The 27,491-nt window shown below is 40.5% G+C and overlaps 1 long non-coding RNA gene across 1 annotated transcript in view; it reads left to right on the top strand.

Annotated features, from left to right (window-relative positions):
* Positions 1–25,775, top strand: part of LOC106018100 (uncharacterized) — a 47,196-nt gene extending 21,421 nt beyond the window's left edge. The window contains exons 3-5 of the long non-coding RNA XR_011807727.1: positions 17,011–17,220; positions 22,397–22,458; positions 23,049–25,775. This is a non-coding gene — a long non-coding RNA (uncharacterized lncRNA). The remainder of the gene's footprint in view (positions 1–17,010; positions 17,221–22,396; positions 22,459–23,048) is intronic.
* Positions 25,776–27,491: the final 1,716 nt, after the last annotated feature.

The following is a 27,491-nucleotide window of genomic DNA, read 5'->3' as shown; positions in this document are numbered from 1 at the left end:
TTGCTGAAAAATGTCTTTTGACTGACTGGTAGCTCCTCTACTTCTTTTCCAGTCCTCTATTTTTATGAGGTTTCTTTAATACTGATCTTTCCACAAACTGGTGACATAATCTCAAGATTGGAATTGGTCAGAACATGTTTGATTAAATATATTTTAACTGAAATATGCCGCTCCTTGGCCGCCAAAACATTTTGCAGAGAGGCTGGTGTTGATGAATGGGGGTTTTCAGTACCCCAGGATGAGGTCTCTGGTCATGTCTGATCTGAAAGCCTGACTGAAAACTTGATCCATCTAACCCAAAAATAGATGTTTCAACACCCTTCCAGCTGAAAAGCTTTTGTTTTCATTTCAAGACCATAGACAAAACTGGAATACCTACAAAGTATTGAAATCAACTTATTCCACTGTCACCCAGCCAGCTCAGATCGAGACCGTCTCTCCCAGAAATGGCTGTGCCAGATTTCCAAGAAAGGGTGCGGGGCTACAGTCACAGTTTTGTTCCTCAGAAATTACCTGTCACTTTCACTCTAGCTGAGGTGTGAGCACACTTTTTCGTTCCCACCAAGGCAGCCTGAGCAAGGTCTGTCAGAGCAGACTGCGGTCCGGCAGGCCCATGACTCTGTTGGCTCTGGGTGGCTGCTGCATCAGGCCCAGCTGGCTTCAGCACCGTGACTGCTGAGGCCTACCCAGATTTTTGGCTTTTGTGGCAGCTCTAAAATGATAATAATAACAATAATTAGAAATGTTTGACTTCAAATTCCTCTAAAAGAGTGACTTGATTGAAACCCACAGCTGGTTGAAGAGGGTTAGGCTGTGTCAAAGAAAGCCTCCGTGCCTGTTTCATTTGAAACCAATGGAGGAAGATAGGTAGTCAAGTGTGCAGTTTCTATAAATGTCTCTGATGTGGATATATATATATATATATATATTTATCTCTTGTTTTGTTAAATGAGAGTAACTTTAGTTGTGCTGACTGAATTTTAATGATTTGTTTCTTGGTTTAAAGAGATGAAGTCACATTTTCAACCTATGAGGCTGTGGTTGGGCATTAGCTAGATAATATAAAAACCTCAGCAACTCCCCTGATTAGACTTTGGTTCTTTCAGTATATGCTGGACTTTGCTGGTCATGTTTCCACTCACTGAACTCTCTGGCCATTTCCCAACACCTTGAACTTAGAGTGAAACCTGAAATATCTTATCTGAAACAGTTTTTGTTTTGATTCCTTGAAAGTATTAAACTTGATATAGAGACTCTTTTTTTTTTTTTTCCCATTACTATTATGAGCAAACACTCTGTTCTTTGAAAAGTATAATGCAGAGCAGTAGTCACTTCTATCAAACTCTTCTTCCATAGAGGACCTTGTGGTGCTGTTCTCAGGAATATGCGAGGTGTGTATTCTCCAAGATGTCATACAACCTGTCAACGATACCTGAAGTCAAATGTCTAGTCACTGTTTGAGGATCTGTGCTTTGGAGAATGAAGCATATGCATCCTTCTGACAGGCTGTGGAAGGTGGGCTCCTGATCAGACCAATTCAGAAACCAGGAATTGGAGTGATTGAAGTGTGAATGGTTTCCCAACGGTGTCTGTAATATCGAATCTGACAAGGTGGATGGTTTTTAACTAGCTTAAACCAAGCAAAACACATGCTCCACAGCTGGTGGGTGGAAACCTGCAAGGTGCTTTAAGGGGATGTCACCAAGTTGACTACAGTTCATTAAGGGGAAAATACCCATTTCCACCTTCTCAAAGTAGGAATTTATCATCATGCTTAGCTGTTACTGTGGGTGGTCTCTGTGCTACTAACATGCTATAGCTGTTAGAAAGGTATTCCCATCCCTCATAATTTTGTGGTGTTTACTTACCCTTGCTGTGACACTGCTATTGACTCTGCAATTGTAATTATGACCAATAATTCAGTAATCCTGATGATATATTGCAACAAATTGACCAATCATTACATAAGCAATTGTATAGTGGCAGTCACTGGAAACTGCCTAGCATTAGACGACGTTAATTAGAGATGACTAATACCTTATCTAGCCTCCAGGGTGCGGAGGATGTTGAAAACTAAATGCTAACATTTCTATTAATTTATATGATCTTATATGATGGCAGTTTGCTAATAGCTCAAATCAGGGGGTCTCCTTTCGGGGAAAAAAAAAAAAAAAGGTCTGTTGCATACCAAGGAACAACATTTTAGCTGCCATTAGCTTTAGCTGACGTCATTGGTATCCTGGATTGTCAAAATCATTTGCGTAAGGAGGAGAAGGAGTGCCTATAGAAGTGCCTTGCTCCTCTACAGATATTAAGCTGAAATCTCTTCTTCCAGTACTCGAAAAATATTTTAAAATCCAAAATATGTTCGTGGTAATTAGAGGCAGTTACCAAAAAAAAAAAAAAAAAGCAAACACCTGTGAATATGAACTGAAGTGGAAAACTATCCGCTCTCTATCCCAGCATTCCCAATAATTATATTTTTATTTGGCTGATATGTGTGGCATGTGCCATGCTGTTTTTTTCTTAATATAGTGAGCTACAACATGAGAAGACCTTGGTGTCTTTGGGCTATTTGTAAGGGATCTGTAGACCACAAATTAGGAAAAGAAAGTTCATATCTTCTGTGTACAACCTACATTTGTGAGAATTTCAAAATATGTCTGTGTTTGCTTTAGAAAATTTGCACTTTTTCAAAAGTGGAAGTCACAGGTTGCTACAAACACCTTAGCAAAGTTCAACAGATACCTTTGATGTGCAGGGCTACCATTTGTAGTATTTCTGTGCCTTCTTCCATAGTACCCCGAGCACAGGCCCAACCTTCATCCTTTTCTTCCTTTTAACTTGCTTATCCACATGCAGTTCTACTGAGAAAACAGCCCCTTCTGTAGTGGCTTCACAGCAGTGGAAGAGATACATTTAATTACAAACATAACCGTGAAAGTTGAAATGGGTTCAGCTAGGCACCTTCTCCCATACCTTTCTTATCTTGCTTATTTTATAAGGTTTGGGATGGGAGCCTTGTTTAAACACAAGCTAGCATTACACCCTAACTTTAAATATGGGCCTGTAGGCAGCAGTGTAATCCAAGTGTTAATACAATAACTTTGACTGCAGACCTTAGCTGAACCCTAGAGCCCTGTGTATTCTGCAGTACAAATATAGCCATTTGGGGTGATCCTTTGCTTGGATAAAATGCTTCCCTTCAAAAGTAATGACAGTGTTTAAATCAATTAAGTTATAACTGAAGTTTTTCCATGATGCTATCTTAGAATTATAACCCAGTAGTGGTACACACAGCCTAATCAGAATCAGGCTTTGTGGTTTTAGGTAACATACAAACACTTCTGTAGACCTGAGGTTAACGAAGTAGAGCATTTCTAAGGGAGTTAAGCACCTCAGTCTCACCTTCTGAAGTTACTTCACTACATACAACAAGATTTTTGAATCTTTGCTTTCAACAGAAGTAAAGGGTAAATGATAAAGAGAGAGCTGCAAATTATAGATGCTACTTTCAATAGGCCTCAGGTGCCTGGGTGCACTTCAACAGCTATTTGCACCTATGTGCTTTGAAAAGCCTGAGCTTAGCTCCCTTGCTTTTAAAACTGGGAATTAACACTGAAACACCTAAGCATGAGCAGAGAAATGTGAGCCAAAATATCTTTAGAAAGCAATTTTCAAAGGTATACTGTTACATCAGGTTGTAAATAAGGTGCCTGAGAAAGGTGTGTGTGGTTTTCTGTTTTTTTTTTTTTTTTTTGTTTTGTTTTTGTTTTTTTGGTATGAGTTGTAGAAGTAACTTGAAATATCCTACCAGGCATCTGTCTGCATACTTAGGGGGAATGCTATTTAGAAAACCAGTGAGATAAACCTCCACATCTGGTAGTTAAGGTTCTAAGTCACCATTGAAAATACCGTCTTTAGAGTTGTTCTGAGGTAACTTTACTGGACCTGGTAAATGGAAGCACAAAGGAATAGTTAAAAGCAAGTACTTACAGCTAAAGAAGGCTTTTTATGATAAAAGAAATGGTATGTCATGTGTAGTGTGCCTTCTAATGTTAGCAGCTCTTCTCTCTGAAGCAGTGCTGTGAAGTCAACATAAGGCAGAAGGAAAACTCCTTAAAGGCATTGACTCGCTTTGAGCTTCATTTGTAGAAATATTTTTTTTTAACCGTGTCTTATATAAATTAATTTAGTGTCAATTGTGCTGAAAGGATATGTTGTCTCTTGATCTTATTGCTCACAGGCAGTTTTTTTTATATATCAGAGAGATAAGAAAGATTCCATCAAATCACAGCACTTAAAAGAAAGAGGCAGAGAGATCTCCCTCCTTCCTCCCTGCCCGTACTTTTTAGCAACAGGAATTTCTGAAAGTGCTGTGTTGCTGCTCAGCTCAACTCTCCAGCATTACCCTACTGTTCAGACCATCCCTAGCACCTCTTTGCAATAGAGATGCATGAGGTTGAGATGAGATTTAGTTAAGTTGGTGGAATCAGGAAGAGGGCTTGAACGTGGTTACAGTGAAGGATATACTTAAGGGATTTTGGACTGCATCTGAGCCAAGCCTGTGTTAATTTTGAAGCTAATTTGAGATCAAAAGGACAGAGACTGTTTGAAACCTTATCTGAATCAGACTGCCAGATCATTTAAGGCAAATGTTAAGTAAGATCACTTCAATTACTCAAATTAGTCGTTCTTAGTAAGTGGGATTGGGGCTGATCAGGGGCTGATCTCCTACTATTAGATTAGAGTAGTAAGTGGGGTAATTTAACTTACATATTTGTTAATGCTGTGGCTAGGCATCTAGACAGCTAGCTCATCCATATCTGGACCACAGAGGTAGCTATAACCTGAGCTCACAATTCCAAGGCTGTTGTCTCCAGCATCTAAAAGGCTCAGAGTAAGGGTATGAATTTTGACACACCACCAGTTTGGGCACAAAGCAATTCTCACCTTTACAGGGTCATTGTCTTTATGAATAGGGTTATGCTATTGGATTTGTATATACATAGTGTGTGAGTCTTCATGACAGCTGAGAGGCTACAGTAGAGTTTCACTGTGATAAAAGATATTAAAAATATCTTAACTGAACCATCAGGATGCTCAGGTGCTAGCTCAAATGCTGACAAAATCAACTCATTTAAAGATGTACCTGTGTGTGAGGAAGTTTAATTTGTTTCATCTGCAATGGTTTGTTTTAGGATGTAGGTAGTTCTGATATCAGTTTATAAGTAGAAAATTTTGCAGAGCCTTTTTCTGGCAGAGCAAATTTCACAACTGGCTTTGACTTGCATTTTCCATGGTTTCAGAATGTAGGTTTGGTAGCAAGGACTGAGAACTGGAGATATGGAGCCAATTTTCCGGTCTTTGCTTTCTGGTACAAGCCTTAAGCAAGTTCCTTTCATACATCTCTGCCCTTCTTCCCAGCCAGTAACACAACTATCAAAACTTGTGCCCATCTTAAAAATGAGTTGAAGCCTTTGACTGACTATGGAAGTGAAAAGGGCTTTTACTTTTCCACCTGTTTTAGGCTGCTTTAGACCTATGCCTCTTAAGCTTTTCCTTTTGGTAATTTCTTTTCTTTCTTGGAGTAAGGAGAATGTATAAAGAAAGCTACTTAAGAAAAAATTGTGGTTAACAATAATAACAATAACAATGATGTTTACTACGAATTACAAATTTTCATCTTTCAAAAATTCAAACTTGTGGTTCAAACTAGAGCTGGGCATTGGTATGATCTTTTTCCTTGGTATGTGTGCAGCTGTTTCTGGTCTTGCAGAAAGAAACACACACATTTTTAAGAGAGAAAGTGGGCCCAGCTCTGAGGGTTTCATTGTGCCACTCTGTGGAGGTACATCAGCACTGTTCTGCAGAGCCCACTTTCGCAGGAGCTCTGAGCAGGCTGGTGGCTTAATAACACACTTAAATGGAAGCTTAGAATAAGGCTACCAGATTAATTTTCACTCTGAAAGTCAAGCAGGATCCAAAAGCAGATTAAAGGCTGAGGCCCCAACCCACCAAGTCACCTTACTTATAAAAGAGGATAAAGAGGATTCTCTTATAAAAGAGAATCAATAACATATGTAATTTACAGCACAGCAGTAATAGTAGAATTTTGTAGTGGCTTTCAGTTATAGCATTGCAATTGATTTCTTTACCTTCTGTGTATTAAATATTCATAACACTAGCTGTGTTGTGTTATGCACGGGACCAGAGCAAGCCAAGTGATGTGCGTTAGGTCCTAGTTCAGCTAAGACATCTCAGTGTAATGTTGCTGCACATATTATTCTGGATGCCTCTTGTGTATGACAAGCTCCCATGGCTCACATATCCTTGACCGTCTTTCCATATATTTCACAAGTTCACAAGACATACTTGTTATTAACACCAGAATTTTTTTATTTTTTTATTTTTTTTAAAAAAAGCAGATTCTTTTGTAAATACAAGCAACATCTGGTTGTGATTGGGAAGGAGATTGGCATTGAAAGTCATTCTGAGAGGTTTATAATGCTTGCCCTAAAACTATCTACAAAATCCCCTCATTCTTCTGCCCCAAGCCCTAAAAAAATTCTTTCCTTTTTTTTTTCTTCTTCTTCTTTTTTTTTTTTTTCCTTTGAGACTCTGACACTTTTTCTAAGGAAAGCTCTGGTAGGGAACAGTGCTTAAGATCCAAGGGAAAAGTTCTTATCTATTGCCTCAAGCTACAGCCTTTACCTGCTTAACACCTGTAGTTTGATTGATAACACTTTACAAGATACGATAAAGGCACTTAATGTCATTAGTAATATTCACACACTAGTAGTCTTTGCTCAGAGTTATAGGTTCAGCCATTATGAATAGCAGTTTCTATTTTCTGCTGCAAGCCAATTGATTGGGGTGTGCAAACTTTACTTTGTACATGCAGTTCCAGTACAAATGTGACCAAGCACATTCTTGTTCCATGATTAGATCTGTATGAAAATCAGGAGGAATTGACTCCAGTTACTTTGTGCTATGAAGTAGCTATGGACAAACACATCAATGGGACAATGCAGGAGAGCAGCTGAGAGATCTGGTGCACAAACACTGCATGAAAATGTCTCAAACATTTTTTTCTGTGAGACTTCTCAGATGTGATCTACTGTCTGGTGAGATCCTCAATTGCTTTGCACCTTCAGGCACATTTGGGGTATGACAAACACACTGCCATGAGCACAACCCTGTACTTCACTCTGCAGTTCTCTTGGTTCACACCCTCGCACTTTTGGTGATGAAGGAATGTCATATTGGCACACAGAGCCTGTTTTTTCCCCACTCTGGCTTCTTGTGTGGTTACTGTTTGTTTTCACAAAGTGAGTGCAGGCTGCTCTGTAGTGGTGTAAATAATTTTTACCAGATGCCGGTAAACATCAGAGAATCAAACCAAAGGAAAAAAAAGGAAAAAAAAAAAAAAAAAAAAATCAGAAAACATAATCATCTTAATGTCCCCTGGGGCTTTGCAGCCTTACTAGCAGCCTGGAGATCTTTAGAAAAGGAAATTTCAGCTCAATGAATCTTGGAGAGAGGAATAGGCCAATCCTATAAGAGATCCATAAGTCGGGGCAGTCACTTGGACTGCTGGTGTTTAAGGATAACCTGAATAATTATAGAATCACAGAATGGTTTGGGTTAGACGGGACCTTTAAGGATCTCCTGGTTCCAACCCCCCTGCCATGGGCAGGGACACCTCCCACCAGACCAGGTTGGCCAAAGCCCCATCCAGCCTGGCCTTGAGCACCTCCAGGGATGGGGCATCCACAGCTTCTCTGGGCAGCCTGTACCAGTGCCTCATCACCCTCTGAGTGAAGAATTTCTTCCTTATATCTAGTCTAAATCTACCTTCTTTTAGTTTAAGGCCATTTCCCCTTGTCCTATCACTACACTTTCTGACAAAGAGTCCCTCCCCAGCTTTACTGCAGGTCCCCTTTAGTTACTGGAAGGCCTCTAGAGACTTTAGTCTCCATGGAGCCTTCTCTTTTCCAGACTGAACAACCCCAGCTCCCTCAGCCTCCCTTCAGTCTGTGCTCCAGCCCCTTGGTGGTCTTCACTGTCCTCCTGTTGGCTCACTCTAACATGTCTGTGTCCTTCTGATGCTGGGGGCCCCAGAGCTGAAACAAGGTCTTCAGGTGAGGTCTCATGAGAGCAGACCAGAGAAGCAGAATCACTTCCCTCACCCTGCTGGCCATGTTTCTCTTGATGCAGCCCAGGATACGGTTGGCTTTCTGGGCTGCAAGTGCACCTTGCCAGCTCACGCTGAGCTTCTCATCAACCAACATCCCCAGGTCCTTCTAACCCCCCGTTCTCAATCCATTCTCTGCCCAGCCTGTATTTGTGCTTGGGATTGCCACAACCCAGGTGTAGGACCTTGCAGTTGGCCTTGTTGAACCTCATGAGGTTTGCACGGGCCCACTTCTCAAGCCTGTCCAGGTCCCTTTCGACGGCATCCCTGCACCATACAGCTTGGTGTCATCAGAAAACTTGCTGAGAGGGCACTCAATCCCAGTGTGCATGTTGCTGACAAAGATGCTAAACAGATAAGTCTTAATAGTATTTTATAGTTACCATTATACAGAGTGAAAAAGCGGTGAAGGATCAGGGCCAGATCCTCGAAACTTGCCAGTCTTGTCCCTGTTTTTATCTCATTCCAAGCCGGTGCTGCTGTGTGTGCCTCTGTAACATCAAATCTCACCCTCAGAAAAGGCCTTGCAGCCACAGGGGTTGTCCACAGAAAGCTACCTAGCTCTGATCAGCTCCCAGGGTGAAATTAATGAAATAAGCATTTCCACTCAGCCTAGGTGCAATGGCAGTTGGCAGCTGGCTGAAGCTCTGCCCAGAGGACTCCTTCACATCACTCTTTGGCTTCTCCAAAGAGACACAAAGAGGGATGGTGTTTGTAAAGTTCTTCATGGACACACATTCAACAGGAAAGTTATGTTTTAATTTTTGAGTTTTTGTTGTTGTTGTTGTTTGTTTGTTTTGTTTTGGTAATATTATTAAATATTAACAACAAGTATCTTAACAAATAGCACAAAGTGCCTTAAATACCTGTTCAAAAAAAAAAAAAAAACAAAAAACAATTTTATTGCAGGCTCCTCAGCAGGACAGTTGTGCTTTTTATTTCTTCACTTCCATTGCAGCGAGTTGCTAATTAAAGATGTCATGTGGACCCACACAGGAAGGAAAGAATTTCACAAAATATCCTGTTTCCCACCCGAAGGATGGGAATAGAGTGGGGGGAGAGAGAATGAATCAAAGGATGAGCACAAGAATATAAAGTTAAAACTGCAATAGTGACAATAAAGGTTTGTTCTTTTCCACAGGAGCCCGTCCCAAGAAAGGATTCCTGGTGGGCCACTTCCTGTTCACATTGCTGTCTTTCTCACGAGAATCCACTCTTAATCCCTGTGCCTTCTTGTAGGCTCTGACAGATGGTGGCATCCTACTGGACTCTGACTGAGCAAAGCAAGAAAGAGCCAATGACATGAGATAGCAGCAGTGGTGCTGGAGTGTGAGGCAAAATCCACAGCCAACACTGCAGCAAGAGTGAAAAATACTTGTGTGACTGCTTGTGGCAACTCCAGATAAAAATAAAGCAGAGACACTTCAAGAGCTCTACTCTATTTTGGTTAATGCATGTTAGGTTATATCTATGGGGTCCCAATTCTATGAAGAGATTTCTTGAGAAGTGTTAAGCACTTATGATGCTTATCAAGAAGGCTTAGGAATAATCAAGAGATATTTGATACAGTTGCTGTTGAAATAACTCTTCTGCCAGCAATTCTGATAATCTAAACACCTATCTTATCCACCTTGAGTGAAGAACACTCCATGAGAGGGTTTGAGAACGCAATTCTTGCTAAGTAGATATTGTAAGGATGGTGCTGTTAGGTTGTATAGTGGCACACTGCACCTGTGTACTGGTGCTGTGCATATCGTGTGGAGAAACAGAAAGCATTGGGAAGCTGAGGTCTACTGAATCCGATGATTAATAAATCATACACTTTAGGCTTGGAAACCACTGCCTTGGTTACTCTTGTAGATGCAGAAAGAAACCTATTTAGACAAGACTTTACCTTATAGAAAATATCCAAGTTTTTAAACTGTTAGTTAAGAACAGTGGCTTTGATAACAGGAAGGCAGAGAATCTAATCCTTTCACTTTCCTCTCACTAGTAAAACCAACTTATTAACCAGTTGTCTCACTCCAAGTTTCAGAAATGAGAGAGACACCTAAATGTGAAAGACAGGTGATTATGGAAAAGTATGTCAAGGCATCTTCCACCTGGAGGCAGATTGTGGTATAAAACAAATACAGAAAGCCTGTGATGCAGATATAAGAGAAAAATTGATATATCTTTGGTGGTTTTTGTTGTTTGTTTGTTTTTAAAGAAAAGTTATCTCTAAAATTTAAGAGGGACTTCCTTATTTAATAGGACTCCATTACTGGATAGAAATAATCAATAAGCCACTGAGTAAAGGACTCTTTTTCTCCCCTAACTACTTCCTTTTTGGAAATACCTTTTATTCCTTATAAATTGGCAGAAACTTGACAGGAAATTGATAAGAGAATGACAACGCTGTTCTTTAGATGAAGGGTATAACTGGCTGAGTGTATCCACCAAAGCCCATTGGTGCCACATGAATAAACATCAAGCCAGAGCCCTGCCCTGGAGGGTAGCATGAGATTGTGTTGCTCTAGACAAAGTCCTGGAGAAAATCTTGGAATGTTTCTTGTGAAATGAAAAATATGTTTGAATTCCCCTTTCTGTTAAAATGGTATTCTATTCCCTGACATTTCATAAATGTTTCTGTGTATTACTTATCTTAGTGGATCCTAGTATTGAATAATAAGTGCAGATGGTGGAAATGTGCCAGAGGGTGCAGTTTCAAAAACACCATCACATGCTGTAGTTTCCAGCTTTGTCCCCAAAGACCAGAGAGAACACTTGCAAGAAGGCTGTGGCCTTTAGAGGAGCAAAGATTTGGCCATGCACTTTTAGAGCAGTGGGTGTGCATTTGATTTTTATCAGACTTCTAGGGGTCTGTCTGGGTTTGATAATACTAGTTTTCCTCAGAGTACTAAAATTAAAATACTCAAAGGCAACATAGAGCATAAATTCTTATAATTCTCTGTGTAACTGGGGTGATTCATTGCACAATGGCAGCAACACAGGTAAGACTGTAAGATAAAGCCTTGAAGACTTTTAAGTTCAGTTTCTTTCACCAAGAAAAGATGGTTAAAATACATTTATATGTTCTCTATTGCATCTTAAACAAACAGAAAAACAGGTACAGGAAAATAAAGAGTTTAGCTGAAAAAATTGATAACACTAACTCATATTGGAGTTTTCTTCTTACAAAATTGCTTTCTTATTGCAATTCATAGAATCGCTTGGCTTGGAGGAGACCCTGAAGGATAATCCAGTTCCAACCCCTTGCCATGGGCAAGGATACCTCTCACCAGACCAGGCTGCCCAAGGCCCCATCCAGCCTGGCCTTGAACACCTCCAGGGATGGGGCATCCACAGCTTCTCTGGGCAGCCTGTGCCAGGGCCTCACTGCCTTCACAGTAAAACTTAAGTAAAGTTCACCCACACAGTTGTTCAGGAAGAGCTGCAGAAAGGCTGTACTATAATAACATCTCTTGGAGACAGACTTGTCAGTGAACAAATGAATATTTTGTTCTAATTTTCATATCACTGGCTAAAAAGAGAGGGAATAGCATACTGTTCCTATCATATCTGTGATTGATCAAGATCAATGTAAAATTCAATAGAAGATGTGTGCAAGTTGTGAGATGTAAGATCAAGCATTACTGCAGAGAAGTCCTCAATATTTTTGCTTCATGGTCAGTGACAAAATTCACATTTATGCTCCTGTATTTGAGTAATTTCAGTGCCACCTCTCCCTCAGAAAATGTTTAATTTTTTTTTTTATTGTTCCTTTCTAACTGATCAATTGTTACTTTTAACCTGAAATCATTGTTTATATCATTCAGTAGTTTATCACCCAGAACACCTGTGTGGGAACTGAAGGTGATAAGGAAACTTTCAATACATCACTGCTTTCTATTATCAAAGTGTGAGGAGGTATAGAAGTCATTATCTGTCTCCTGTTTAGGTAAGATAAGGGAATTATAAAACAGGGTGTGTTCTACTTATGGTCAATATGTAAAATCCCACCTGAAGTGATAAAGACTTGGAAACTGTAAATTAAATGTGAAAAGCAAGGTCTCAAATCTGTTCACTTGGGGATTTTATCATGCATTTGTGTTCCAGAGAAAATCTTTATTTATTTTCTTTTTGCTATAACACTTGTTAATGGTGGTGCCACTGTGAGATATTCACTTATATCTCACTTCTTGGGAACTGTGTTTGGGCAGCTTCTGGCTCTTATCCTGGATTGGTGCTTGCAAGGATTTATGGCTGAATAAAAGTGTAGGGATATTCCTAAATCTAAGAGTGTTTTTAGCCAAACATGTCCTGAGGGGCTGTGCTGAGTTAGAATTGAGGGATCATGTTAGCAACTTCTCTGCAAATAGATTGGAAAGGGCACTTGACCTTAGAAAATACTCTTATTTTTGAAAACATCCTGTGCTAAGAATGATTTAGCCAAGAGGAAGGATGGATTTTGTGGACAGCACTGGCCTTGGAATCAGGAGGCCCATCATGGATTTTCCCTCATGGGTATAAAGTGCCTATATTGTGCTGAACTCAGTAGCCTCAATACTTTTGTGAGTCTGTGTGTTGCCCTTTACTTTTTTGAGTTGAAATACCAACATCACTAATATGATCTGTCTTGCTTTTTCAGACTGGAAGATTTTTAAGCTACTCTTGCTTTGTGAATATCACCATGATAATGTAAGGTGGATCTGCTCCCCTCAGACTGGTGTAGCTGGGTGCCTGTAGTGTGTCCTTCACACAAACAGCTGGAAAGCATTATGTGCATAGAAACACTGTTTAACCTGAGGCATTTTCCTTCCTCCATGTTTAGTATGCAAATATGTAGTCTGTTTTGGGGATCTGTTGAATGCCTGGAGCATCTTACCACTCTTTGGAGAGTTGGTTCTGCTTATCTTGCTTTCTCAAAATGTCTCAAAAATCTGTTTTTGTCCTGCACACAAGACAAGATTTCTCAATGGCATAATGCAGACCTTCTGGCATGCTAGCCCATCACTTGTTTTGCATCAGTCAAGATTTCTCACTGTAACCATGCTTCTTGACAAAGACTATACAGAAGTCCTGGGACAAAGGACAATCAGGAAGCTTTTTAATGGCTCAGAGATCCTGGCTCTGCTTCACTGATCAGCCCCAAGTTGAAGCAGTCCTGTTATGCTTCTTTTTAGGGTTCCTCTCACAACTCCCACTGTTACCAGTGTAAGCCGTGATCTTCTGATATCAAAACAGAGAAGTCTGCTTGGGTGAGCTTAGTTCTCTCTGCCCATGTCAGACAGCCTCTGCTGTTAACAGCTGTTTTGCTGTATGTAGGGGCTTAACTGTTGCTTGCACTGAATTGAGAAGAGTGTACTTGGCAAGCTCATTGGCTTAATGAGGTCTGCAAGCTGTCTTTGAAACCAAGACTCCCATGATGGCAATTGCTTGCACTTTTCAACACAGCAGTCTTTATTTGGGGTAAAATTTTCAAAAGTGCTTAAGTGAAGGTCAATAAGACCTAGCTATTAAAATAAAGAAAGAAATAAAACCTGGACCCGTAATTAACAGATGTTTGTGGTCCTGCAATAAGTGAAACTATTTTAACAGCACTTTGGTAGAAACCAAATGCTGAAGCAACCCTTTCCTTAAAAAGTGGCTTAACTGTGTAGCCTGATGGTAAGGACTCTCTCCCCAAGAAATAGCAACCCTTGGGTTCAGGGAACATTTAATTATACAGACCAAATGAAACAGCAGCAAAAGGAAGATGGCTTGAAACTGCTTCCACCCCCACTGCTGTACATCAGGAGAGCATCTACAGCAGGGTTACATGCTCCTTTGGAGGCAGCAGTTCAGGCTCTGGTGCCATTCTTCACCTTATTTCCCCACATATCACTTCCATCTTCAGGACAGCACAAAACAGATGGCATGGAGGAAAGCTAAGCAGCTGGCAGGCAGCTAGGAAAGCCACAGTCTGGTTGTCTCCCTTAACTTCAGGGACAGTGAGTGGCATCCTCAGGGAGGAGAGACAACGACTTCAGACACCCCATGAAGCTGAAAGAGTTATCTTTTGTACAGGTTACTGAAAAGAAAAAAAAAAAAAAAGACAGAACATCACTTCTTGCTTTGTGAAATCTAGCCCTTTAATTTCCTTTGTTTTTACTACATGTGTCCAAAAATGAAGTGTTTCATTTTGGGGGTCAGAAGGAGCTTTTCAGTTCAAAATGACATTTTCTTGTTTTTTATTTCATGTAAGAAATGAGGGCGGAAGTTATTTCAGTTTAATCCAAGCTTCCAAAATGTTTCCCAGTTGGCAGTTGTGCTGAAAATAAATGCAATTATTCATGCAGCCCTATGCACTTTGCACACGGTAGCAATGAGTTACACAAATACATATATTTCATTGTAAGGCATTCGTTTACACAGTGAAGTAGCAAGACTAAGCATGGGAATATATGTTTCAGATTCAGGGCCTGGATTTGTGAGCACATACGATGGACATGGATGATAGAAAATGAGTACAAATTCCACTTAGATTTATTTGAGTTCCTTCTCCTGTTAAAGCCTGGAGCTTGTGCGTTATATCTGATTGTTACTTGCTTTAATAATAACAACCCTGTGTGGGATGGAATGAAAGCTTTCCACAATAAACCTCAGCTCTACTGACCTGACTAGCTTTGACCCGAGTATTAGGCTGCTTTCCATGACAGGCTGTGGGGGCATGGCGTAAAATGAGAGAAGCATCTGTCCCTAGGTCGAGTAAATGAAACAGAGTTTATGGCAAGAAAAAACATGAGGCTAACTGGATATCTCATTTATCCTTCTAAATGTAAATGAAAATCACATGTAAAATATTATTAATAAAACAACCAGCACCTTTGGTTATTTTAAGCCTCAACTCTGCCAAATGCAAATACAATAAATAATTTTAGAGAGAGAACTGGGTAGGCTAGTCCAAAATCTGTTTTTGTATTTTTTTTATAGAGATGCCAAGACTGTTTGATCAGCATGGGAGAGCAATTTGTTGACTCACGAACTTAGCTCTCTCTGATTACTGCTTACATAGCACTTTGGAAAGGTTGGCCAAATACCTTCAAGTCAAGTACCTTGTTATTATGAATGTGAGTGCCAATAACAAAGAAAAAATAGCCTACATGTCACTGAATAATAAATCACGGAGGCAAATAAATGGCTTTTCTAAGAAATGCTCTATTTACATTTTGTCATGTGACACGGCTTTGCTTATGCTCATGGACGTGATAACACTTAAAAGAATATTTCCCGTTCAGTGCAGCATCTTGGCATCAATCATCTTAGCACAACTACATACTCAGGATCTGTTTGCAATCAGGCAAACGAAGTGGCAAGGGAGACTTAGCGGTAAGACCAATTTTTAGTTTAAGTGATGAAGCTCTGTAGGTAAACATAGCTGGCCTTGTTCAGCGGTCATAAACGACCTCCTTCACATGAGCCTTTGGCATAATTACTCATGCAGAACAGGTATTCATCCTCTTTAAGCACCACATGAATGAGGCCATGGTAAAGTTATGCAAAGGGAATATGTATCCAATCTGATAAGAAGTCCCTAATAATTGCTGGTATTTTCCATAATATTAGTTTAGGGCTTGAGCCACAAAAAAGGTTTAGGCACGTAAGCTCTGCCTAACTGCCTCTGTAGGTATCTGCGGCCAAAATTTAGATCCTCAAAACCCCTGTTCAGCTACTGCCTAACCCTGGAGGCGTCTGAAGTCTGCAAGTGCCTGCACTCCTGCCAGGAAAATTCCTGAGGTGCCCAAAGGTCTGCTCCTGGGCATGCCTGGAACTGCCTTTAGCTTTTCTTTTTTTTTTCTTTTCTTTCCTTTTTTTTTTTTTTTTTTTTTTTCCATCCCTCCCTGTGCTCAGTAAGTAGACACCCAGCTCATGTTTAACCCCTGATGGCATCCACAAATGAGGTCTCTGACAAACACCCTTTGAGAAGGCCTGATTGTCTCCTGATCACAAAAATACATAGTGCAGCTGGAGGAAGTCGTGGTTTAGCCTCAGTTGACCCCTCCATGGTGGCAGGAGACACAAGTTCACATTGCGTCTGCCAGAGAGGGCATAGATGGCTATACTGCCGTGGTCCAAGCAGAACACAAAGAAGGTTAGCTAGGCTAGAGCATCATGAAGGCTCCCTGGCCCTGCCAAGTTTGACACTCTGCTGCATGGACCTGACTCTCCAAGTTATAAGAGAGGTCAGCCCTGCTGCATGCACCCTGCTGCCCACATGGCTCTGTCCAGGGAATGGCTTGGGGTGCCAGGCAAGGTGCCAGCTCCAGCCTGAGGAGCCCACGGACCTCATCTTGCTTCCAGCCTGGTGACTGAGCATTTGGCAGAAGGCTTGGGCTGCACTTCCACAGGAAACCCAGCCAACGTGATCCCTTCCTGCTGCCAAAAAGGGAAGGCCTGGCTCCCTCATCCCATGCCCTTTGGTCACAAGGCCCTGCTCTCCCCTGTGGTAGTTCTGGCATGCATTGGCCTCTGCTGAGGCAAATCAACTTCCTGAAAACACCAGAAGGACTTTTCCCCCCTCCCTCCTTTTTGCAGGTATAACTTCATTCTGGTTTTGGGAGTTATGTCATCCTGTGAAGGGATCCAGTGATCCCCACAGCTGGCTCAGAGAAAGCACACGAGCAGCCATAAGTTATTGGCAGCGCAAGCAAAGCCTTTCTTCAGACATCAGACCCACACATCCTCTCATGGGATGTACTCAGTACACCACCAAAATTATTTCCGTTGCAAATGAGAAAAACTCTGAAGTGATCTTATTTTTGTTCCACCTTTTTTTTTTTTTTTTTTTCCAGAAGCAGTTCAATTGCTGGCATGTAAAATCAGCGTTTGACCATTATGTGTAGGAGTTCATGATCATGTGAAGGTGCTGAATTGTACTCTGCACCAAGAAAAGTACAGGACAACAGGAGACAGCTATTTCATTGCCAACAAAGGGAAGAAGGAGGGTGATTCCTTTCAGACACACACATTACATTGTCTACTGGTTTATTAACTGCCTTCAGGTGAGTTGAATGAAAGCAGGTGATGCGACTGTGCTTCAAATCATGTAAAAGGGATGCATTTTCCCCTTCTGCCTTTTCAGTCTGTCATAGGAAACTGTGGAGATCAATAATGCAGTGAATGCTAAATGTAACAAGCGGGAGACCCAGCAGAAGGAAAGTGAGTTAAAGCATTGGTAAGACTAAGAGGGAGAAGGAAGAGCCTATGGCTCTCCAGGTGGCTGTGTTTCCAGCAGCTTTCCAGATTTAACACCCTACTGCTGTGAGTACCTCTAGCTTCTCTAGTTAAACAAGTCAGAGTATGTCATAACAGACCAATGTCCTTCCTGATGGACTATTTGGTAGAAATACCTCAGTCTGGACCTTGTCTAGCCCGGTCAGGTATAGGTGAGCACCAGCATTCAGTGCTGAGCTCAAATGCCTTGCTGACTCAGATGTGGCACTGAGACTCGCATCCCTCAAAGCACCAGGATTCTTCAGAGGTGTGCTGTCATGCAGAGGTAGGTGATTTCATGATTTCAAATCTATAACTAATCCATCTTTTATCTCAGTGGCAAAATTCGGGAGAAATTTTGTTTGTGGCCATCCAGACTTGGCTGAACTATGCTCATGTGTGTGCCTGTCTATAGAGGCTCCAGTTTGTTGATGTATTTCTTGGCTATGGTTACACTGGTAGAAATAGGAGGTGAATCCACATCTTTCCAGCAGATATCCCAGTATCAAGAACATAGTAATGCTGATGTTTGGGCAAGCAAATAGGGCAATTGGTTAGCAGAGCTAGCAAGCTTTAAGTTAGAGAGCATAAGGAAGGCAAGGCTCATGCCTCACACCTGCCAGTCTCTCTTTTGCTCAATGCCAGTTTGGCTACATGACATCTCTTATTTAGCCTCAAAAAGAAATATTTCATCCTTTTGACTCTTCAGTCTGTGGTCCAATCTGCCAAGATTGCTAATTAGGACAAGCTTGTGGTAATTAAAAATGTGTTGTGGTATTCTTTTTTTTTTTTTTTTTCTTCTACGGACCAGACTTAAAGTGCTAAGGAAATTTATTTATCTCCAGCCCTCAGACCTCACAAAGCAAGCCTGTCTAGGCTCAGAAGGCACTATCAGTCCCTAATATTTCTTCCAGGGTTCCCCTGCACCTGTCTCAGGACCCCATGCTTCCAGTCCCTGTCCCAGGGATGCTGCAGCAGGGCTGGTCTCCAGCTCAGCCCCTGGATGGACCTTGGGCCCACTTTGCATGTTACTTATGTCCAGAATGAACCCCTCGTACATGTGCTGCAGTCATGTCTCCAGCCCTGCTTCTGTCCTCGTTCCCTCACTGCCACCTGATAATGCACCTTGGCCTTGGCAAATCTCTTGCCCTGCCTGGGGCTGTCTAGGGACATGGTTACAGCACTCAGCTCTGGTGCTCTCCCTGAAGGATGGTGCCCATCAGTGAGGGCACTCCCTGCCCTGCACTTGCCTTTGGCTTCTGCTTCCCTGACCTGTAAGGAGCAGCTGCTCCCAGATAAAGCTTCACGCAATTGGGTCCTCCAACCTCAGGCTGCATCCTACAGCCGATATTATAATGGCAAGCAAATACTTCACTGACACTGGCCAGAGTGCAGATTCATACAGAATAGCTCACAGAAAAGTTGTTCTGTGTGGGTTTTCTATACCCACCTGTTTGCTGGGTGACATTCAGTAAATAACATGATATATCTTGGCCTCAGCTACGGATACCTAAACACTGTGTCTTAATAGATGTGCTACAGAACAGCAGAATAACCCCTTTTCTGTTTCATGTACCCTTACCTACACATTTTATGTCAGTACTGTGTGCTGGAGGGCTCCTTCTGTGTATCTGCCACTTGAATAGCACCTGCAAAGGCCAGAGCCCTAAGAGCCCTAGCCACCTGGGGGGCTTCCTTATAGTATGACAAAGGGTCATCAACAAGCAGCATGCTATATCCAGCGAGAAAACAAGCAAAATGCTTCACTGCTCAAGTGTCTACTTCTTCCATATTGCACAGGATAGTGGGTTTAAAATGTCTGGGGTGCTTTGCTTTTTCCATATCTCACTCAGTTTCAAGCATCTGTAAGCGATGTTTTTTATCAATCAAAGAATTTACTTTAGGATAAATAAGCAGTGTTGTCAGCTTCTGTGTCTTACAACCATCTGATTTTGAGACACGTATTATAGAAGGTCTCCGGTGTCCCTGCTCTCTCACCCCCCTCCCTGCTCTGCTGCTTGATCTGTGAGAAAATGTGTCGTCCTGGTAGTGCCATATTAGAAAGGAGGGGTGAGTGTTTCCTGTCTAGTGGAGCTATCATCAAGTTTCAGTCCAAATAAAGCTGAAAGGGTCTGCAGATTGGGAGGCTTTTCTGGTGAGACTTGCTCTGTACATTTGTTTTTATAGTACTATAGTTGCCAATCAAAGAAGCAAGCAAGTCACTGCTTAATCCAATGCAGACTAAACAGCAAAGGGACTGGTTATGGGAATTTGCTTACAAAGAGATTTCCTGTTCTGTTTGGAGGTCAGTCCCAGTAAAAATAAGACAGTGGAGGGATTTACTTGGTCCCCCAACATAGAAGTGCAGGAGTGATAATCCCAGTTTAGCATGTAAATAACATGGGCAGGAACCGATGCAGTGCCTGCAGAGAGACTTTTTTTCTGTTAGTTTGTGAGTGGCATGGAGAATTATTTTCAAAGTGAAACAATACCTCAGCTTTTCCTTGGTCACCGTAGTTCTCAGGCCATAATGAGAATGCAGGTCCTTGAAAGGAAAATTAGGATGGGTTATTCTTTTGCAATCATATTGGTAGACTTCACTCCTTCACTCAGAGTGATGAGCTAAACAATTAGTATGTTTTATTATTAGTAGTATTATTAGTAGTATTAGTATTATTAGTTTTATTATTTATTAGTATGTTTAAATGCAAACTCATTTGCATTTAGTTGTCCTAGTTTTCCATGTAAATAAGGGAGTCATCACTCAAAAAAAAAAAAAAAAAAGGGGGAGGGTGCAATCTCTAGGCATAATCTGAGGGATGATCTAGAACATCTAATTACTTCATTTCATGCGATTACACTCTTCCAAATGGATAGAATAGAGCATATTTGTCATTTGTGTTGCCTCGGGGAGCTCCAGGATATGGTTTATGTAACTGCACCACTGTATTATGATAGATGGTTAGAATGAAGCTGTGGTCAAGAGTCACAAAAGTAGGATGCTCCTGAGCAGCAGTGGTCAGCGCACTAAAAAGCACAGCCTGGGAATGTTTTCCATGGGGCAGTAAGGGGTTGCTTGTTCCATTATGTTGTACGGAAGTATAGCTGCAGCAGTGTATTTTTTTCTTTTTCAAAGAGAATTGGAACTGAACACCGTCTTCCCTCCTGCTTCATAATAAAAGTCCTGCAAAAATAGCTGCCAAGAGCAGCCAGATTATGTTACTCTTTTTTTTTTTTCCCCTTGGAAATGCCCTCTCCTTAACCAATGATGACTTGCATGCAAGTAAGCTGGTGCACTGCAAGGGGATATTGCTAGCAAGCAGTATGGTTAATAACTGAAATGCTTGCTTTGCTTATTACATGTTCACATGACTTTACACCCTTCTCTGAGGAAGGGAGCAGAAATAAGCTTTCGCACTGTGAGATTTGACCATGCATAGCAAGGGCATGGAAACAGTAATGGCAAGAGGTGCAGCAAAAGGGCTGGACAAAGATGAGAGCTGCAATTTTTGGTCAATGGCATTTTTTTCCTGTACTGAGTAGTGTTTTTGTTCTTCTACCCTGTATAACTCTATCACAGCAGATGCTCTATCATCATTCTTAACACACATCCTGGAAGTTTTCTTATGCTTTTCTGAATAAGTTTTTGTTGTGGAGCTACCAAATTTGTCCTGATACTTGCCAGAGGTTTGTTCCATTATGTGCCTAAATATTTCCTTAAAGTATATAGGCATCTGTTTTTTTTTAATGCATTTCCAGCCTCCATTTCCATGTATTAACATGGAAATAAAGTTGAAAATCTGTAGTTTGGTTCTTAAGATACAGAATTGTGATTAACAAATTTAGGTTATTGTTGTAAATGCAGTTATGTTGTATGACACTGAAATTCCTTCCATTTTTCTAGATTAATTTCACTCATTTTCACTTCTTACGTAGGCTGGAACTAGGAACTGCCGTGGGTCTTGTTAGATTCTTCTTTTGGGGTGGGGTGTGTGGAGATTATAGCAGATCATTTATTTTCCAAAAATACTTTGATTCTGTTTTGCAACCCTGGCAAAAAATCTTTGCCTGTACTTGCATGCAAACCATGTTGTCAAGCATATAAGCTATATATTACTATACTATTTCTCTGAGTCTCCTGGTGTAACATTATCAAATCACGCAATACTTGTGTTGCATTCATCTGCACTTTGTCTTCTTTGTGACACTGAAGGCAAAGCCAAATGAGCAATGAAAGAAGGCTCCATAGTTTGACACTGGGGTCTGTGCTGCATTTCTTTAATTGGTAAATTGAATCTTGATATAGAACTTTGTTCATATCAATTATTTTTGCTTGTGTACACTAACTTGGTCAGTAAGTGCAGATTTCTCCAGTTATTTGTTTTGCTAAATCTACCATTTCTTCATTTGGATGTGAGATACAGTGGTTCATGGTTCTTGGTGTTAATCTTGTTGTCTAAATCAATCACTTCTTATGACATTGATCTGTTTGGCAACTCTTGAAAGCATTCTGCAGTTTTCATAGTTTCATTCATCCTCACTTTAGGTTTCCTCATCTGAGAACAATTATAGTTTTAGCCAAATACACAATGCTGTCATGTGGAAAGAGCCATGACATACCAATATTGACTACTGGTGGTGAATCTGACTGTAGTAACTCAGATCTGTTAGCCTCGTCTATTTAAAATTACTGCTTTTATGCTTAGTGCACTCGCTTATTGCTGTTAATTTTCTCAGTGCTTCACGGGTAGGCTGGACTTTTTTCAGGTTTGAGCTTCAGTTTTGCCAAATGTCAGAGTAATTTCTCAGTTCATCTGTAAACTTGGATATCCTGGAAAGCTGATTCAAATTTCCTTCTGCAGCACGGATCAGTTAATCTGGTTTGCAGCAACTCTGCCTAGGGAGCTCCATGTTGTCTAGTGGATACTGTTGCTCATGAACATTTTTCTTCTCATTATAAACCAGGGCACTGGACCCAGTTCCACCAGCCTTCCCAAAATCTGATGGGGGAATAAAGATTGAGAAAGGTAAAGACAAGCACGAACACTTCCTGTCATCTATGACTTCGGCAATATTTCCCAATGGTTAAGCAGGTCTCATTATTTGGGCTTTTGAAATCTAGGCATGGTAAACCTACTTGTGCTTTTGTACATGTTGCTTTGTTTTGATAGTACAGGTATCATTTTGGGGAACTGTTTGTTATCTATTGGAGCAATTGGTTAATGATTTGCTGCTGAGCTGCAAGCAGTCTCTTTGCTTTAGAAATTACAAGCTACATGGTTACGTTGGAAGGTAACCAAATTTGGCTCCAAAAGTTATTTCCAAAGCAAAATTATTATTTTAAGAATTCAAATTGTTTTCTGTCATCTCTTGCTCCTGACAGCTAGATATCCAAAACTAAAGATTTTAAGTGTGGCTTAATTTCCTCTCATCACTTATGCTGCTTGTATAACTTAGGATTGCTTCTTATGTTTGAAAAATAAATTTTCATATTTTCTTTTTCATAAAGAACTTATCAATCATCACTTTCTGTATGCTTTTTTAGCTTTTTAGACTAGTTAAATGTACTGGGATGTAATCCATTCCTTAGAATGACTACCTGATTTTCATTCTGTAGGGTTTCTGTATTTTGAATTTTTAAAAGAGGCCTCTAGACCACTATTGCTCCTTTGTCACTTTGAAAGGACCCTGGGACATCCCTTCTGACCTCGCAGATGATACAGATTCCCTTTCCATGGGCTCCCTGTCCCCACGATCCTGGCAGTTCTTGCTCAGGGGGCTGAGGATCGTGCTTCTGGCTGAGGCAGGTGATGATCCCCCACCCAGAATAGTCTGAGGCCCAAGGGGAGCTAAAAACATCAAGCCTGGAGATGTGACTGAGATCTCCACCTAAACCAGGGCTGAGAAACGGTGGCACCACCATGTACACCTCTTCAAGCAAAAAATAAGTAAATAAAAATCCATTAGTGTGCATATTAAATACATTGTTTTTGGTTTTCTGCCTCACAGTTGACCTTTGTCTTAAGTAAAATACTGTTCTGTGCAAACTTTCAGTAAAACTGAAACTTCAGTTTCTCCTCCCATGGTATAGACTCTAGGTCTTACTTTCCAGAATTCATTATTCTTTCTTCAAGAAAGAACATCTTTATTTTCAACATTTTGTGTGCTTGAAGTAGCTGAAATTTTCATGTAATGTTTGGGAGCAACAGTAGCTATGCACTTTTTAAAAATCTCTTTTGACGGTCTCCATAAGCTTTCTAATATACTTTGAAATTATTTTGGATTCTCTGTGTTTCCAACAAATCAAAGCCAATACAGATCATATGTTGTATTAAGCACTTGATCTCCCCCCAAAAATTCAGCTACTTTTTCCTCAATGGCCTGTCCAAACAATGAATTAGTTTCTTCATTAACTGGATAACAAAGGCCAGTCACAACATATGTTTTCTTTCTTTTGAAGTGCTCTCTTAAAAATTCAGCTTACATTCAGATGTTTACCCGTTTAAAAAATAGTTTCCTCTGAGAGAAATGTATCTAGGGAATTTTAAAATGTTTTATCATTGCTGTAAATTTAGTAACACATAGAAGCAGGAACACCAGTAAAATCTGAAAATTAAGGGAACTTGAACAGTAGTATGTTCTGTGTATAATGCTTCCTCATTCCCTGAAGTGTATCTTTTTAAAAAGTGCTTTGAATAATGGCCATAGTTACGGATAAATGTTAGTGAAAGCACATACTAAAATTCTGATCGAAAGAGTCAAACTTCTAATTGCACAGAAACATGCAGAAATTTGTAAAGGAATTAGAGGAACAATGTTTAAAATGTAGTTATGAGAACTCAGACTCATAGACATGAATACTCTTAATTTTCACAGAGCTATTTGTCTAATGAAGAGGGAGGCTTTAAAAATAGCACAATATATATTTTTAATATTAACTGTTGTCTAAGAATTAAAAGTGCTGTAAAAGGTGTAGTGCCAGAATCAAAATGCTTTAAGTAATCAGCCTGTTGTCAAAGGAATGTTTTGTGATGTTCTGCAACCCTAAGACAATAAAGTTGTAACAGTTGTGAAACTATTTTTTGACTGGTTTAGGTCAATACATGTTTACAGCATTTTCACTGTATTGTCAAAATTTGTTCTGCCACATTCCTCCTGCAGGATCTCTGTATGTGGGCAACCCTTGATCCTCCCAAAATTTTCTGAGACTTGGTTTATCTTCCATGTGAAAAGGAATAGTGAAAATATGGTCTCACTTAAACATAAAAAAGGTAGCAACTGGAGGTATATAAAACAACAATAGGCAGTAATATAAATAAAATCCAGTGCTCCTGTTTCTTCATTCATAGAAGGAGGACAAGAGAACAATTTGCAGGATTCAAAGGAAGAAGTTTGAGCTACTAGAAGACTTCTTATTGTTGTCTTAAAATGCAAAAGTGATTTATTTTTTTTAAATACAACCCTGATAAATTGTCTTACAACTAATCTATCTCGCAGTTCAAAGGTAACATTCTTAGATCTGGTTGTACCACTTAAAAGCTAAATAAATGTTTTGGCTAAGTGATGAGTCAGGTAGTATGCATTATGCTCCTTGGGTGGTAGAAAAGGGCTTCAGCTTTTATTGCTTTGAAGGAAGTTCCTGACCTCTCTGGATAAACCTGCTGGAGGGAGGAACTGTTGCACCATTAGGTAGCTGGGAAGGAGGCAATGCTCAAGCATGGCTTATCCCATCAGTTGCTGTAGGCATGTATGTCCACACCAGCCTGTAACTTGGCAGGATATACCTGCATCAAAGGGCAATCCAAGGACAGTCAGGTTCATGGTCCTCTTTCCACCTACTCAGACATCAGAAGTATAGAGGTATGTCTATGTCCCTAATGGCCTGTGTTATAGTGAAAGTTTGCAGAAGGTGTATTTTTCGCTATTTATGGAGCCTACAAGGAACTTATTTCTTCCAACGGGAGGAGCTCAGGAAATCAAACATCTAGATTCCCAGAAAATCTGAAGGTCAAACTCCTGCAGATTGCCCCCCCACCAGAAATGTCTACATTTGGGAGGGGAAAAAATAAAAGGGTTCTTAGAAGAGCTGCATTGAGTTTGTGAGTGATAAAACTGCTGAACCCTTCCTCAGCCTTCTCCAGTGCTCATTGAAAGAAACAGACACTCCAAACACTTTGTTTATAAGTAACTGGAGTAAAGGGTATTTCCGCATAAAATGAAAAGATGTAATAGTAGCCAAGGATGTACTCTTAACCACTTCTTAAAGTTGAAAAACCTATAGAGTCAATGGGATAAAGGACTTCTAACATTATGCTTTGCCAGTACTAAGAATTATTCACCTCTGACTTCTTTTTAAGAAGCATCTGCCTTTCTACTTCCTTGTAGATGTTATTCATTGTGAGGAATTACCCTTAATTTTAGGGAATAACTGTGGATTTAACCACAACATACAGAATTTTTGCATGAAGTTCCATTGTTTGCAGTGGAATAACTCATGTTAATGTTGGGGAGGGGAGGGAGAAGAGATCAAGACCTATTTTAGAACTCGTATCTGAACTTGGGATCTGCTTTTAGTTGGATGTGAGTCCTAAGTTTTGAAGGAATTTATTTTGAATCTACTGCTTTTGATTGTAGTTTAAATACCCTTCAAAATATTTAACCAAGGTGACTTGTTTTTTGTTGCACAATAAAAATTAACTCTGAAGATAGTTGTTCACTTTCTTCTGTTGGTCTCTCTTCCCATCTGAGTTTTCAAATTTTGTTCTGTCTGTTTTAATACCTGCTAGGTGCTGAAGCGTTTTCACACAGAAGAGGTATAATAGAAAAGAATAGCTCTTTTGGCAAGGCAATACCGGCTCACTAGATGCTCAAAAATGAGATTTGCATGTTATATGATAGATAAAGGCATAGGCATATAAAAAGTAAAAAAGGATCATTATAATGTGCACCTTCTTGTTCCCCTCTACCCCTGGAGACAATAGGCTGCTCTATGCGTGAATGCAAAAGCCAAGACACAATAATTACAGCACTCATGTAAAGCAAATTCTTGACAGTGTTCTTAACCTAAAAGAGGTGCTTGCTAAGCTGCTGGTATAAATTAGTCAAAAGTGCATGATGAGGACCAGTCTGCAGCCCTGGCCTCCACCCTGGCCATCACCTGTTGACCCCTTCTGGAGACCCACCTTGTTTCTCCCAAAAGAATTGTATTAGAAAAGCCCTAAAGGGAAGAAATAGGGGAAGATAGAAGCATGTTCCTATGAGTATTTGATGGGGCACTACTTACTGTCCCAGTCTCCTATCTCTTTGTGCTAGAAAGCATCAATAGCTGTGTTTGCATGGGAAGAAATTGTATCTACCTGCGCCAGCTTCTTGGCTCTGCAGCAGAACATAATGGGTAGTAACCCCTTTCTTTTTCCTTGCCCCTGAATGCACATCCTCCTTCACACACAGCTGGCTGTCTCCCTTGGAGGTGGACCATAATAATAACAAAATTGCAGACAAAGCCAGATTTGCATAGTGTAAATTGTATTTTGACCTTTATTATAACTCAGTTCTTTAGGGTTTAGTAAAGTTCCTTTAATCATTTGGGCTGTGTCTGTTGCTAAATGAAGCTGGGCCAGAATGCTTTCAAGCACTGACAGCCAAACATCTGTGCTGCTTAAATTTGGGTATGTTCCCAAAATTTTGGCACTTGCCAAGTGGTGCTGTCTAAGACAATACCTAGGCCTGTCACAGTGAAAGCATAGAGCAGAAACTATTTCCAAGAGTGAAAATAGATAAGACTGAACCAAACCTAGATCCTTCTTGTCAGCATAGACCTCCAGGTCTAGCAGGCTTTGCACCTTCCAACATCTCTGCATCCTCATGCAATACATGCTTATATGATGAAAATACCATTCTGATGGGCCAACGTGTTATTTCACAGGCATACTGAACTGGGGAGGGGGGGGAGAAAGTAATGTCATAGGGCCACCATAACACAACATGAAGGATGAAGGTGGGGTGGTGGGAGAGACCAAGGCCAACTACAGTGAACGCAGCCAGAATGGGCCACTTGGCC

The sequence above is a fragment of the Anas platyrhynchos genome, chromosome 2 (genome assembly GCF_047663525.1).
Source record: "Anas platyrhynchos isolate ZD024472 breed Pekin duck chromosome 2, IASCAAS_PekinDuck_T2T, whole genome shotgun sequence".
Lineage (NCBI taxonomy): Eukaryota > Metazoa > Chordata > Aves > Anseriformes > Anatidae > Anas > Anas platyrhynchos.
This window is presented reverse-complemented; position numbering and strand designations above follow the sequence as displayed.